This window comes from Bufo gargarizans, chromosome 6 (assembly GCF_014858855.1).
Source record: "Bufo gargarizans isolate SCDJY-AF-19 chromosome 6, ASM1485885v1, whole genome shotgun sequence".
Lineage (NCBI taxonomy): Eukaryota > Metazoa > Chordata > Amphibia > Anura > Bufonidae > Bufo > Bufo gargarizans.
This window is the reverse complement of record NC_058085.1, coordinates 36,604,365-36,618,184: the sequence shown is the minus strand read 5'-3', so window position 1 is coordinate 36,618,184 and position 13,820 is coordinate 36,604,365. Positions and strand designations below refer to the sequence as shown.

General features: G+C 40.1%; 1 pseudogene; it reads left to right on the top strand.

The window, feature by feature from the left end:
* Nucleotides 1–13,458, top strand: part of LOC122941950 — a 41,496-nt pseudogene extending 28,038 nt beyond the window's left edge.
* Nucleotides 13,459–13,820: the final 362 nt, after the last annotated feature.

The following is a 13,820-nucleotide window of genomic DNA, read 5'->3' as shown; positions in this document are numbered from 1 at the left end:
GGGATAGCTCACACTTGTAAGCTGGATTGGGCTCTTAGAGTGGACCCCGATCTGCGACCTAGAGGTGGCACTGATACTGAACAAACTAGGCCACGGCAGACTGTGGTACGTTATTCGGATTACGCGACAAGACTGCCATCATTATGGCCTTCAAGAGCTTCAAATAAGCTCTACTTATTAAAGGGGCCAGAGTCCTCATTCTTGGGGACTTCTCAGCGAAGGACACCTGCTGGTGAAAGGCCTTCTCTCCAATATGCTCCCAGCTATATAAAAAGAATACCCGCTTTGTGCTTCTCTATCCAGCTGTTCTAAAGGTATGCCAGCCGAATGGCTCTACTGTGACATACTCAACACCGAGATGGCAGTGGATCTACAAGCTCCAGTGACCACATCGAGACCGAACCAGATGGCAAAGACCTCTCCTGACAAAATACCAGATTGGTCCCTTACTCCTGAGGTGGATGGTCATCCCCACTGTCCTCGACCCAAGGAACAGAGAAACCTGAGAGGGGTCGACAACAGCATGCGAGATCAAAGAGTCAGGGAGACTTATACATCTTTATTTCTTTTCCATGTGACTTCTTCACTGATGTGCCTGGAGTTGTTAGCTTATACTCCATGTCTTAACAAATTGGGAGGGCATGTTATGCCCTAAGAGAGCCTGGACTAACTGCTAATGGGCCTTGCTGTCTAATCTAAGCAAGAAAATATCATGCTGTCTGATCCTCCCTTGTTGGAGGAGTTTTTCCCTCATCTTTTGTTCTTCTGTTTTCATTTTCTGGACCACACTCTTTTCACCAGGTTCACACAGGCACTGGCCCAGTGTCTGTCACCTTATACTTTGGTGGGCTACTGCACTATGCAGGAAAAAAGAGTAGCCCCTAGGAGTTCAACCAGATGGTCGGGAAGGTTATCTACTGATTCCTACTCTTTTACTGTTTTTTTTTTTTTTGTTCTACTTGTGTGTTATCAGGGATTATGTTTATACTGAAGTTATGGGGAAGGGGGGCTGGACGCCCGACTGGAGTCTTATTCCGGATAGTTAATACACCGGATTCTCAGTACTATGAGGATCTGCATAAGTGCAATATGGTCCTAAGCATCTTAACCGTCTATGGCCTGATCTAGTCTTGTTGCAGGAGAGGCATCTAGATGCTTCAGATTTTTTCCATATGGAAAAGATGTGGGTGGGACAGGTGTTGGGTTCCCCAGCGTTGGATAGGAAAGCATGGGTACTCATTCTAATAAAAATCTCTCCTGGTTTGTTGAATTTTAGATCACGGGCAAGCAGGGCTGGTGGCACATTCTAAATATCTTGTCCCTGGATGGGGAGTTGAGCATCTATAATGTTTATGGGCCCAATGGAGAGAACAAGCAGTTTGTATCTGAATTAATGTCTCTGGTGTGGGGGGGGGGGGGGACAGGTCAGGACAGAACATAGTCAGAGGGAACATGGTGGTTAAAGTATAAGAGGACCACTCAACTGGCTTGGGTGTCCAACAGATTCAAAGGTCGAGTAATTCTGTTTTGGCACCCTTCTTTTGAGATGTAGGGCTACTGGATACATGGCGACTGTCTTTCCCGGAAGGTAGGGAATATTCCTACTTCTAACCATCCCATGGCTCGTGGTCTCGCATAGATTACCTTTTTGTATCGGATCATCTGCGGGGGAAAGTGATTAAAGTAGATATTCTAGATATGATCATCTCTGGTCATTCCCCTATATCATTAACCTGACATGATTGCTCTCCCGAGAACCAGGACTACCTATGGTGCTTTCCAGTGTTTTTAATAACGCCAATGGTTTGTGGACTATGCCAGGGACAACATATCCTCCCAATCTAAACACTCCTTGTTTTGGGATGCGAGGAAAGCTGTACTGAGGAGGGAGATAATATCCTGTGTCCGATGAATGAGAAAGAAGGTGGAGGATTGTTTGTTCAGTGTAGTCGTCGCTTGCGCAGAGCTTATATAAACTTCTTGCAGACTCCAAACACTCACCATAAAACACAATGGCAACAAGCCAAACGAGAACATGAACTGTGGCATGAACGCCCAAAAGTCTCATCATCCCGCTATGGGAAGAAATCTGGTAGGCTTCTGGCTAGACTGACAAGAGTTAACTTTTAGGCCCTACACATTCCTAATCTTAGCTTTGTATAGTCTAACCAAATAGTGGTGGTATTGGGAGACTTTTATAAGTCTTCGTATAGTGAAGCCAGACAGAAGAAAAACTGTCCTGATGTCTATCTAAATCAGGGGTGCACAACCTTTTTGTGGTTGGGGGCAACATTGTGAGACTGAAGGAATCCAAAGGGCCAAAAATAAAAGTTAAGGGGGTATTACCAACTGATTCATACAGTATATACTATGAATGTCTAGTTACACCTCCAGGATTCCCATCTAATGGAAGAATACATAAAAAATGCCTGTGAGCAGCCACAAGACATAGACATCCATGTCTGTCACCAGATGGTTGGCGGCCGCACAGAATAGTATCGAGGGCCGCAGGTTGTGCACCTCTGATCTAAATAATCTGTCTCCCCTTATGCTTTCAGAAGATAACTGTAGCCTTCTAAATACGCCCACCTCTGATGAAGAAGTGTTGAAAGTCATCAACCAGCTGCCAGGGGGTAAGGCTCCCTGATAAAGGTGGATCTCAAAATCTGATTCATTTTGAATCAATTTGCTCCCATACATTACACCTTACAGAAGCTATTATGACAGGCCATTCTACATCCATAAGCATTAATGAACAGTTGTTCCTCCAGTTGCAATTAAACCAGCTTCCGCTTTTCTGTGCCAGAACTCAATAAGAAATCTCCCTCTTTTGCACTTACAAAATCCAGAAGAAGCAATCGGGGGAAAAACCCTGAATCGGGCGAGTACTTGGCGTGCAGCTTGTGGAACTTTTATGAGATAATCGGCCAATTTTAACTGTTGATGTAATTTCAATAAAGGGAGATTTCTTACTGAGTCCTGGCATATTACACTCTCCATGATAGCTTCTGTAAGATTATAGAGCTGGAGGAGACTGCACATGGGAAGTGAGAGTTCTCAGAGGGCGGTCTACTACAACCTTGTGGAACTACAAGAAGCAACAATCAGAGGCAGGTCGAATATAAAACATCTATAACAGAAATCGAAGAACCATGCTTGGGTACAGTCGTATTCGCTTATTCATAGAAAAGTCATTGAGCAGTGTGAATTTGGACTAAAATTGCAACTTTTTTTTTTGATCCGCTAGCTACGATTGTCTGATTTGATACACCTTCACCAATTTTTTAAATAAAATTTTTGTTTGAATTGTCCAAAATGTCTTGGTATGCCGAAGCATTAAGATTTTCCGTCACTAGAACAAAGGGGCCGAGGCTAACCACTGAATACAGTCCTATAGCATTATCCCTCCTCCATTATACTTTACAGCTGGCACAGTGCAATCAGGCAGATAACGTTCTCCTGGCATTCACCAAACCCAGACTCGTCCATCAGACCACCAGATAGAGAAGCCTGATTCATCACTTCACAGACCACATTTCCACTGCTGCGTGCTTTATACCACTATAGATTTTTATTTTATTTTTTCAGTTAGAGCTGCCAGTAGATGATGCAGTATAAAGTACTTCTCCTGAAGAAATAAATGAACGTGTAAATAAAAAATCTAAAGCTGATGATCCATTGTTGCACTTGTTCCAAAGCTGTGACTTCTTTGTACATGACCGTGCTGATCGTCTCCTCTGCCCTGCTCTGTGCTAAAATGCATGTAGCCATCAGTGTGTGAGATGGACACCACCTAATGGCACTGACTCACAGGTCCCTTTATGATTCTCAACTGATCGTTTAACTGTAAAACAGTGGTGGTAGGCACATAGAAACAGGACCCTATGAAGATGCATCAAGACTAGCGTGGAAAATACAAGAGAACAGCCTGGTGGCCTAACATCACGATCTACTGGTCCTGGCTCTGAGGTCTACTGTTAGATTGTGATCTGCTTTCCCACCACTGTCAGTTGATGATTGGCTTTTGCTTCATGCTTTGTAATTTTGTATGGAATTTTTTAATAGAAATGTTAATGTATATCAATATAATATTTATATTTTTATTTAAAAATAAAAAGCAGTTTTATTCTTGGCAGATGACTGTACCAGGAGCTCAAACGAACATCTGGTAGCTTCAGACATTAAAGCAGAGGATCATGGTTTCAAGCAAGATACATATGAAGAACATGCAATTATCTCAGATGAACACTCAGCCTTTAACAGCAAAGATCCATCATCTGATCCTTTGGATCAGTTCCAATCTTCTAAATCGTCACAGAGTGTTAAGCAAATTCAAATTAACACAAGAAGAGTTCAACATCAAAGAAATCACACAGGGGAGAAGCCATTTTCCTGTTCAGAATGTGGAAGATGTTTTAACTATAAATCTAATCTTGTTAAACATGAGAGAATTCACACAGGAGAGAAGCCCTATTCATGTTCACAATGTGAAAAGCATTTTAACAGTAAATCACATCTTGTTATACACGAGAGAATTCACACAGGGGAGAAGCCATATTCCTGCTCAGAATGTGGAAAAGGTTTTAACCAGAAATCAAATCTTTTAAAACATGAGACAGTTCACGCAGGGGCGAAGCCATTTTCGTGTTCAGAATGTGGAAAATATTTTAACTATAAATCAGATCTTATTATACATGAGAGAATTCACACAGGGGAGAAGATATTTTCCTGCCCAGGATGTGGGAAAGGTTTTAACTATAAATCACGTCTTATTGAACATCAGAGAAGTCACACAGGGGAGAAGCCATTTTCCTGTTCAGAATGTGGTAAACATTTTCAAAGTAAATCATATCTTGTTATGCATGAGAAAACTCACAGAGGGGAAAAGCCATTTTCATGTTCGGAATGTGGGAAATGTTTTAACCGTAAATCAAATCTTGTTGAACATGTCAAAATTCACAGAGGAGAGAAGCCATATTCCTGTTCAGAATGTGGGAAATGTTTTATCCGTAAGTCAAATCTTGTTATGCATCAGAGAATTCACACGGGGAAGCCATTTTCATGACCAGATTGTAAAAAAATATTTTACGGTGTAAAACTGTTAGCAGCTAGGATCGCATGGAAAATTTTTTGCAGTGTTGGATTTTTGGCAACTCCCGTGTCGGAGTCACAGCAAACATGCAATTCACGCTGTATTGCCATTGATTTCTGTTTGATTATGACTTCTCTGCAAATCCCCTGCGATCCTGCCCACGACCAGTGTCACCATGTAGCCGTACCTTTACTCAGAAATGAACTATTATTAACCATCAAATAATTGATAGAGAGGAGCAGCCATTCTGATGTGCGGTATGTGGAAAGGGTTTTAGCTAAAAGTTTACTCTAATAGCACATCAAAGAACTTACACAGGAAAAATAATTTCAGGTCCAAAATGTGGGAAATATGTTAACCACAAATCACTTCTTTTTAAATGTTAACCCCTTAAGGACCGAGCCAGATTTTAGAAATTTGGTAGCTTTCCAAGATGGTTAGTATAACCTCACTTCCGAGTTCCTAAAATAAAAAGTTTAAAAGTGTACCTAGAAGAATTGGTGCTGAAGGCAACGGGTGGCCACACCAAATATTGATTTGATTTCTTTTCAGTTTGGTTGTATTTAGTTTTGTATATAAAGATCTATTTGAATTATTTCCATAGAGAGTTTTTTGGGTTTCGATGCGACCAAGGACAACATCTCCATGGAGTTTTTATGTTCTCCCTGTGTTTGTGTGGGTTTCCTCTGGGTTCTCCGGATAGGGAACTTAGATTGTGAGCCCCATTGGGGACAGAAAGTTGCTAATGTCTGTAAAGCTGTGGAATATGTCGGTGCTATATAGGTGTGTAAAATAATAAAAATAAATAAATCAATGGGAAAAACAACCAGAAAAAAAGCCTGAAATTTCATACATGAAACAACATTGCATATCATAGCTAGTAGAGTTACAGAAGGTGTGTACATAGATTTATACCATCAGGGGATCTGGTGATTAGTTTTCAGATCCAATAACCCTCTCTATTGCAGACCTTATATTCCCAATCCATGTTCCTGGCCGGTTTTTCCACTTTCTCCATTCCTTTTACTTTCAGTGTTTCTATGCTGCCAAGCATGAGTTTGTGTAAAATGTTCGGAGGCTGCGGAAGCATTGCGATTTCCTGGGTTTAGAATCTCCCATGTGTGTTCCCCTATTCTCTTCCTCCACTAATGTACTGATGTGTGCTTCCTATATATTGCATGGCGCCATGTTGGCATTGTATACAGTATATAATATGTGTGGATACAGAATTGATAAAAGATTTTATAGCGTGTTTGTCCTGTGCTTGTTGACTTCATTATACTAGTTTTAATCATATGCTTGAATAATGCGCAGCGGGCACTCCCGCATGCATATAATCCTTTGGTACAGAGCCACATATTCTTGTCTGTTTTAGGGCTGATGCACGAGGCCGTTGTCCAGCCGTATGTGCACCGTATCACAGATTCGGACCTATTCACTTGAATGGGTCCGCAATCTGGAAGATACTGAGTGGAAGGCCATGGAAGCTCGAGGAGTGCTTCCGTGTTCTATTTTATTTTTTTGTTGTGTGGACAGATCACAGACTCATTTAAGTTGAATGGGTCCGAATCCATCTGCTCCAACCACACGGACAGTGCCCGTGCATTGGGGACCGCAATGCACGGAACGGGTGGCACACGTTCAGGTGTATGAACCCTTAATATTTTTTGGGAACAAACTTGGTGCTCTTATTAGAGATGAGCGAAGTATTGAAAAATTTAATTCGGCTGCTTCACCGAATTTTACCAAAACATTTGCTTTGTGACAAATTACTTTGAGCGCATTTCTTTGTAAGCAGCGGATGCAACAACAGGGAGCAGCGATTGCGCCACCCTGGTCATTAAACCCCTCAGATGCCACGTTCATAGCTGATCGCGGGATCTGGCAGTAATAATACAGTGTCAAATAGAAAAAAAAAAAATCATACTTGCCCCCTCTGTTTGATCGCGAAGAGCCGGCCGCCGGCATCTTGATTGAACATCTAGCACTAAATCTCTCGCGGCCCGTGGTGACATCATACGTTGATGTGCACAGAATTTCGTGCGGAATATTTAATGAAGATGGTAGCGGCCAGCTCTTCGGTGAATCTCATTCTGATTCCATCACACTCCTGCTCATATTTACTTGCTTCACTACATGTCACTTTTGTGTGACATGTTTCGTAAAAGGGAACTATCTGTAATAGGTTTTCTATACGAGTTGGTTAGTATTTTGTTATTTTCTATATGCCAATATAATTGTATGTCTATAAAATCCATGTCTTGTGGATGTTTGTTGAATAAAAATGGAGATTTATATTATTGCTATTGAAATAGGAAACAAAGTGCTGGATACTCAAGGATGCCCCCTTCAAATGAGGAGGACGTCATTGATATATCTTCCGTACCACACAATGTCCTGTGAGAAAGGATTGCTGACATTGTATATAGTACGTTCCTTCCATCAGATAACATACATGTTTGCCAGAGAAGGTGAGAAGGCCGCTCTCATGGGGCATCCCTAAACTTATAAAAATAGAGACCAAAAGTAGAGAACAAAAATAATTCTGGCTCAACAAACAAGATGTGACCATAAGTATAAATTCCTTGTTTCATGGGCAGACTGGGAACTTTAAGTGGCCCTGGAAATAAACCTAAAAATGGCCCCATGTTGTAGGCAAGTCCAAATTGAAAGGGGGCAACACAAGTAGGCAGGAACAACAGAAGTAGGCATGGCCCCAGCAGAAGGAAACACCAGAGTGCAGCACAAGATACTCATGGAATTCTACTTTATCACCATCCTGAGGACAGGGATAGTTGAGTTCAGGAGGACTCCTGTGGCCATTGGCCGAGTACCTGATGCTCCTAGCATTAATTAATGCTTAGAGCATCAGATTGTTTTGTACCTGGCCGGCGGCTATGAGGAGGGCTCAGTAGGCATCGGCCCACCAGAAAATTTCCCTGTAGAATCTATGGTCAATCCACCCCTGCCCTGTGTTTATTGGTGTGTGCAGTATATTTATATAGTTGTTCTGCCAGCGCGTCTATTGCCCTGTTATGTGGTACAGGGCAACTACATCACAAGTATAACTCCGCTCCCACGTTATTTTATCCATAATTCTTAGGCCATCTTGTGAGATCTAAAAACCAGGGGACGTAGTTGGGAGTCCAGCCATTGGCATAATCGTTCCATTAAGAGCTCATGCACACGACCATATGTATTTTGCAGTTCGCAAAACACAGATCCACAAAAAATATGGATGATGTCCGTGTGCATTACGTATTTCGCAGAACGGAACAGTTGGCCCCTAATAGAACAGTCCTATCCTTGTCCATAATGCGGACAATAATAGGACATGTTCTATTTCTTTGTGGAAAGGACATAGAAACGGAATGCACATGGAGTAACTAGTTTTTTTTGTGGACCCTTTGAAATGATTCCCCCAAAAAATACGGAACGGACATGGAAAGAAAATACGCCATGTGCATGAGCCCTAATCCCTTCAAGACCAAGCCTGTTTTCGCCATAAGGACCAAGCCACATCTTAACGTGTCACTTTCAGTAGTAATAACTGGAATATCTTTACTTATCCAAGCTATTCTGAGACTGTTTTCTCCTGATATACAGGTGAAACTCGAAAAATTAGAATATGGTGCAAAGTTAATTTATTTCAGTAAAGCAACTTAAAAGGGGAAATTAATATATGAGAGACTCATTACATGCAAAGCGAGATATTTCAAGCCTTTATTTGTTATCATTTGGATGATTATGGCTTACATCTTATGAAAACCCCAAAGTCATGATCTCCAGTACCCTTTGATCAGGGGGTACAGATTAATTAGCTGACTAGAGTGTGACACCTTGAGCCTAGAATATTGAACCTTTTCATAATATTAAAATTTTTAGTTGCATTAATGCAACTCCTTTTAAGTTGCATTATTGAAATAAATTTACTTTTGTACGATATTCTAATTTTTCGAGTTTCACCTGTATTGTACTTCATGACAGTGGTAAATTTGAGTCAATATGTTTTACCTTTATTTGTAAAAAGAAAAATCCCAAATTTACAGAAAATTTTGGAAAAATGCACAATTTTCTAAATTTTAATTTCTCTACTAAGATGGATAGTCATACCTCATAAATATTTATAACTTAACATTCCCCATATGTCTACTTTATGTTGACACCATTCTGTAAATTAAATTTTTTAGGATGTGAGAAGGCTTTGAATTTTGGAAGCAATTTTGAAAATTTTGTAAAGACTTCATTTTAGAACCTACTTCCCTGAAATTATTCAAAATGTATTTTACAAACTTCGTTAACACTTTAGGTGTTCCATAAGAATGAAAGGAAAATGGAGTTGAAATTAAAAAATTTAACTTTTTTTTGCAGATTTTTACCTGTAATGCAGCACTGGTTAACAGCTAAACAACTTTGTTCTGTGTGCAGTTGAATGGCTGCTTTTAATTGCTAGTCAGTTTCTGCTTCAAATGCTGGTCTGCCCTCTTAGGCCTAGTTCACACTTCAGTGATTTGGTCAGTGATTTTCAAAAGTGATTTTGAGACAAAACCAGAAATGGAGCCTCCACAGAGATAAGGTATAATGGAAAGATTTGTATGATTTTATGACCTCGGTGCAGGTCATAAACTCTGCTTTATCATCACAGGCAACTGTCTCTGCTTCATATGGAAGCAGAGACAGCTGCCAGAAAGCGAGACATACCCCCCCCCCGACCGGGACCCTGGGACAGCCACGAAAATCCGGGACTGTCCCGTCTGATACTGGACAGTTAGGAACTATGTGATAGCTTCTGTATGATTATAGAGCCGGAGGGGAGATGGCACATGGGAAGTGAGAGCTCTCAGAGTGTGGTCTACTACAACCTTGCGGAACTACAAGAAGCAACAGTCAGCAGAAGTGTGGAGGAAGGACGAATATAAAACATCTAGAATAGAAATCAAAGAACCACACTTGGATACAGTCATATTTGCTTATTCATTGAACTTTAGAACAGTCATATTGAGCAGTGTGAACTTGAACTAAAATTGCCACTATTTTTGTTAATCCACTAGCTCGGATTGTCTGATCACACCTTCACCAATTTTTTAGTGAGATGTTAGTTTGAATTGTCTAAAATATCTTGGTATGCGAAGCATTACGTTTTCCCCTCACTGGAACTAAGGGGCCGAGGCCGACCATTAAATATAGTCCTATAGCATTATCCCTCCTCCATTATACTTTACAGCTGGCACAATGCAGTCAGGCAGATAACATTCTCCTGGCATTCAAAAACCCAGACTCGTCCATTAGACCACCAGATAGAGAAGCCTTAGCCTGATTCATCACTTCACAGAACAGATTTCCACTGCTCGAGTCCAGGGACTGCGAGCTTTACACCACTATAGATGTTTTTTTTTTTTTTTCACTTAAAGCTGCCAGTAGACGCAGTATAAAGTACTTATCTTAAAGAAATAAATGAAAATGTAAATATAAGGCTACATTCACACGTCAGTATTTTCCTATATCCCGATTTTCGGTCCGTTTTTTGCGGATCCGTTGTTCCTGAAAATGTTTCCGTATGTCATCCGTTTTTTGTGGATCCGCAAAAAACAGAAACATGTATAAAGTTCAATAATCAAATAAAGTTGTTTGGATTTCTTTGAAAAAAAATACATTTGTTATGTGTTTCCAGGAACGGATTCCGCATAAAACGGATGACATACGGAATGACATCCGAATGTCTTCCGTTTTTTGCGGATCTATTGACTTTGTATTGTACCAGGATCCGAATTTTGCGGACAAGAATAGGACATGTTTTATATTTAAACGGACATGCGGAACGGAACAACGGAAACGGACAGCACACATTGTGCTGTCTGATTTTTTCCAGGACCCATTGAAAAAGAATGGGTCCAGATCTGGTCCTGATCTGTTCCGCAAGAAACAGAACAGATCAGGAAAGAAAAAACGGACGTGTGAATGGACCCTAAAACTGATAATCCATTGTGCTGATTGTCTCCTCTGCCCTGCTCTGTGCTGAAATGCATGTAATCATGTAATGGTACTGACTCACAGGTCTCTTCATGATTCTCTACTGAGCATTTCACTAGAAAACAGTAGTGGTAGACACATTGAAACGTGACCCTATGACGATACTTCAAGACAAGAGTGGAAGATACAAGAGAACAGCCTGGTGACCTAACATCTTGATCTACTGGTTTGCTGTTAGGTTGTGATCTGTTTTCCTACCACTGTCAGTCGATGATTAGATTTTGGTCCATGCTTTTCTTTTTTAAAGAAATGTTATATCAATATATATATATATATATCTAGTTAAATTTTTATTATTGAAAAATAAAAATCAGTTTTATTCCTGGCAGATGACTGTACCAGGAGCTCAGAGGGACATCTGATATCTTCAGACTTTAAAGCAGAGGATCATGGTTTCAAGCAGGTTACGTTGACCTTTAACAGCAAAAATCCATCATCTGATCTTTGGGATCAGTTCCAATCTTCTGATTCATCACAGACTGTTAAGCAAAATAACAGAAGGAGAGTTCAACGTCAAAGAAGTCACAAAGGAGAGAAGCCGTTTTCCTGTTCAGAATGTGGAAGATGTTTTAACTATAAATCATGTCTTGTTAAACATGAGATAATTCACACAGGAGAGAAGCCATATTCATGTTCAGAATGTGAAAAGCATTTTAACCGTAAATCACATCTTGTTATACATAAGAGAATTCACACAGGGGAGAAGCCATATTTCTGCTCAGAATGTGAAAAACGTTTTAACCAGAAATCAGATCTTTTGAAACATGAGAGAATTCACACAGGGGAGAAGCCATTTTCCTGTTCACAATGTGGGAAATGTTTTAATCGGAAATCACATCTTTTACAACATGAAACAGTTCACACAGGTGAGAAGCCATTGTCATGCGCAGAATGTGGAAAATGTTTTAACTATAAATCAGATCTTATTATACATGAGAGAATTCACACAGGAGAGAAACCATTTTCTTGTTCAGAATGTGGAAAAGGTTTTAACCATAAATCAAATCTTGTAGCACATCAGAGACGTCACACAGGGGAAAAGCCATTTTGCTGTTCAGAATGTGGGAAATGTTTTACAGATAAATCACAACTAGTTAGACATGAGAAAATTCACACAGGGCAGAAGCCATTTTCCTGCTCAGAATGTAAAAAAAGTTTTAAAAATAAATCAGAACTTGTTTTACATGAGAGAATTCACACAGGAGAGAAGCCCTATTCATGTTTAGAATGTGAAAAACGTTTTATCCGTAAATCACATCTTGTTGCGCATCAGAGAATTCACACAGGGGAGAAGTCGTTTTCCTGCTCAGATTTTGGAAAATGTCCTAACCAGAAATCAGATCTTATTAAAATTAAGAGAATTCACACAGCGGAGAAGCCGTTTTCCTGTTCAGAATGTAGGAAATGTTTTAAAAGTAAATCATATCTTGTTATACATGAGAAAATTCACACAGGGGTGAAGCCATTTTCGTGTTCAGAATGTGGGAAGTGTTTTAACCGTAAATCAAATCTTGTTGAACATGTAAAAATCCACACAGGAGAAAAGTCATATTCATGTTCAGAATGTGGAAAATGTTTTATCCGTAAGTCAAATCTTGTTATACATCAGACAATTCACATAGAGTAAAAGTAAATTTGATGTTCAGAATGGGAGAAATGCTTGAAACAGAAATCAGACATCAGAGAATTCACACAGGGGAAGCCATTTTCATGTCGAGATTCTAAAAAAATGTTTTAGGGTAGGGCTACATTGTGAAACTTGGCGTCCAGAATCGTATGGGCATTGCAGAGTAGTGCGACTAACATGTTTGCTGCAACCTGGAAACATTTTTCCAGTGTTTTTTTTTGCAACTCGCATGCTGGGGTAACAGCAAACATGTGATTCACGCTGTATTCCTATTGATTTCTATTGGATCATCACTTCTCTGCAAATCCTGGCGATCCTGCCCACAACCAGTGTCACCATGTAGCTTTGCTCAGAAATCAACTCTTGTTGACCATTAAATAATTAACAGAAAGGAGCAGCCATTCTGATGTGCGGTATGTGGAAAGTGTTTTTCCTAATAGTCAGCTCTAGTTGTCCATCAAAGAACTTACAAAAAAAATATTTTCATGGCCACAATGTGGGAAATGTTTTAAACACAAATCACGTCTTTTTAAAACGTTATCCCCTTAAGGAGTCAGATTGAGTTCCTAAAATAAAAAATAAAAATGCGTGTTAGTGTATCTAGAATAATTAGTGCTGAAGGCAACGGGTAGTCACATCTTATATTGATTTGATTTCTCTTCTGTTTGGTTGTAATTTGTTTTTTAAATAAAGTGCCATTTGAATTATTTTCATAGAGAGTTTTTTATGCCATCCTGGTATCTCTCATGGCAGTAGTATGGTCAACCCCTTCCATATTCTTATCATATTCTTGGACACATAAAAGTTTAGAGATGGTGGTTAGAGATGAGCGAATCTAAGCTGACAAAGTGGAATTCGATCCGAATTTCAGGAAAAATTCAATTTGCAACTAATGCAAATTTCCTTGCGCTTCGTGGTAACGAATCGCAATTTTTCCTAAAATGGCGGCCACACGTGTGTGGACTGAGGACATGGGGCAAGGAACTCTGGGAAGGCGGGATCACCAAGATTGACATGCATGCATGCAGCCAATCAGCAGCAAGTACATCAGCCATTTTAGATTCTGCCATT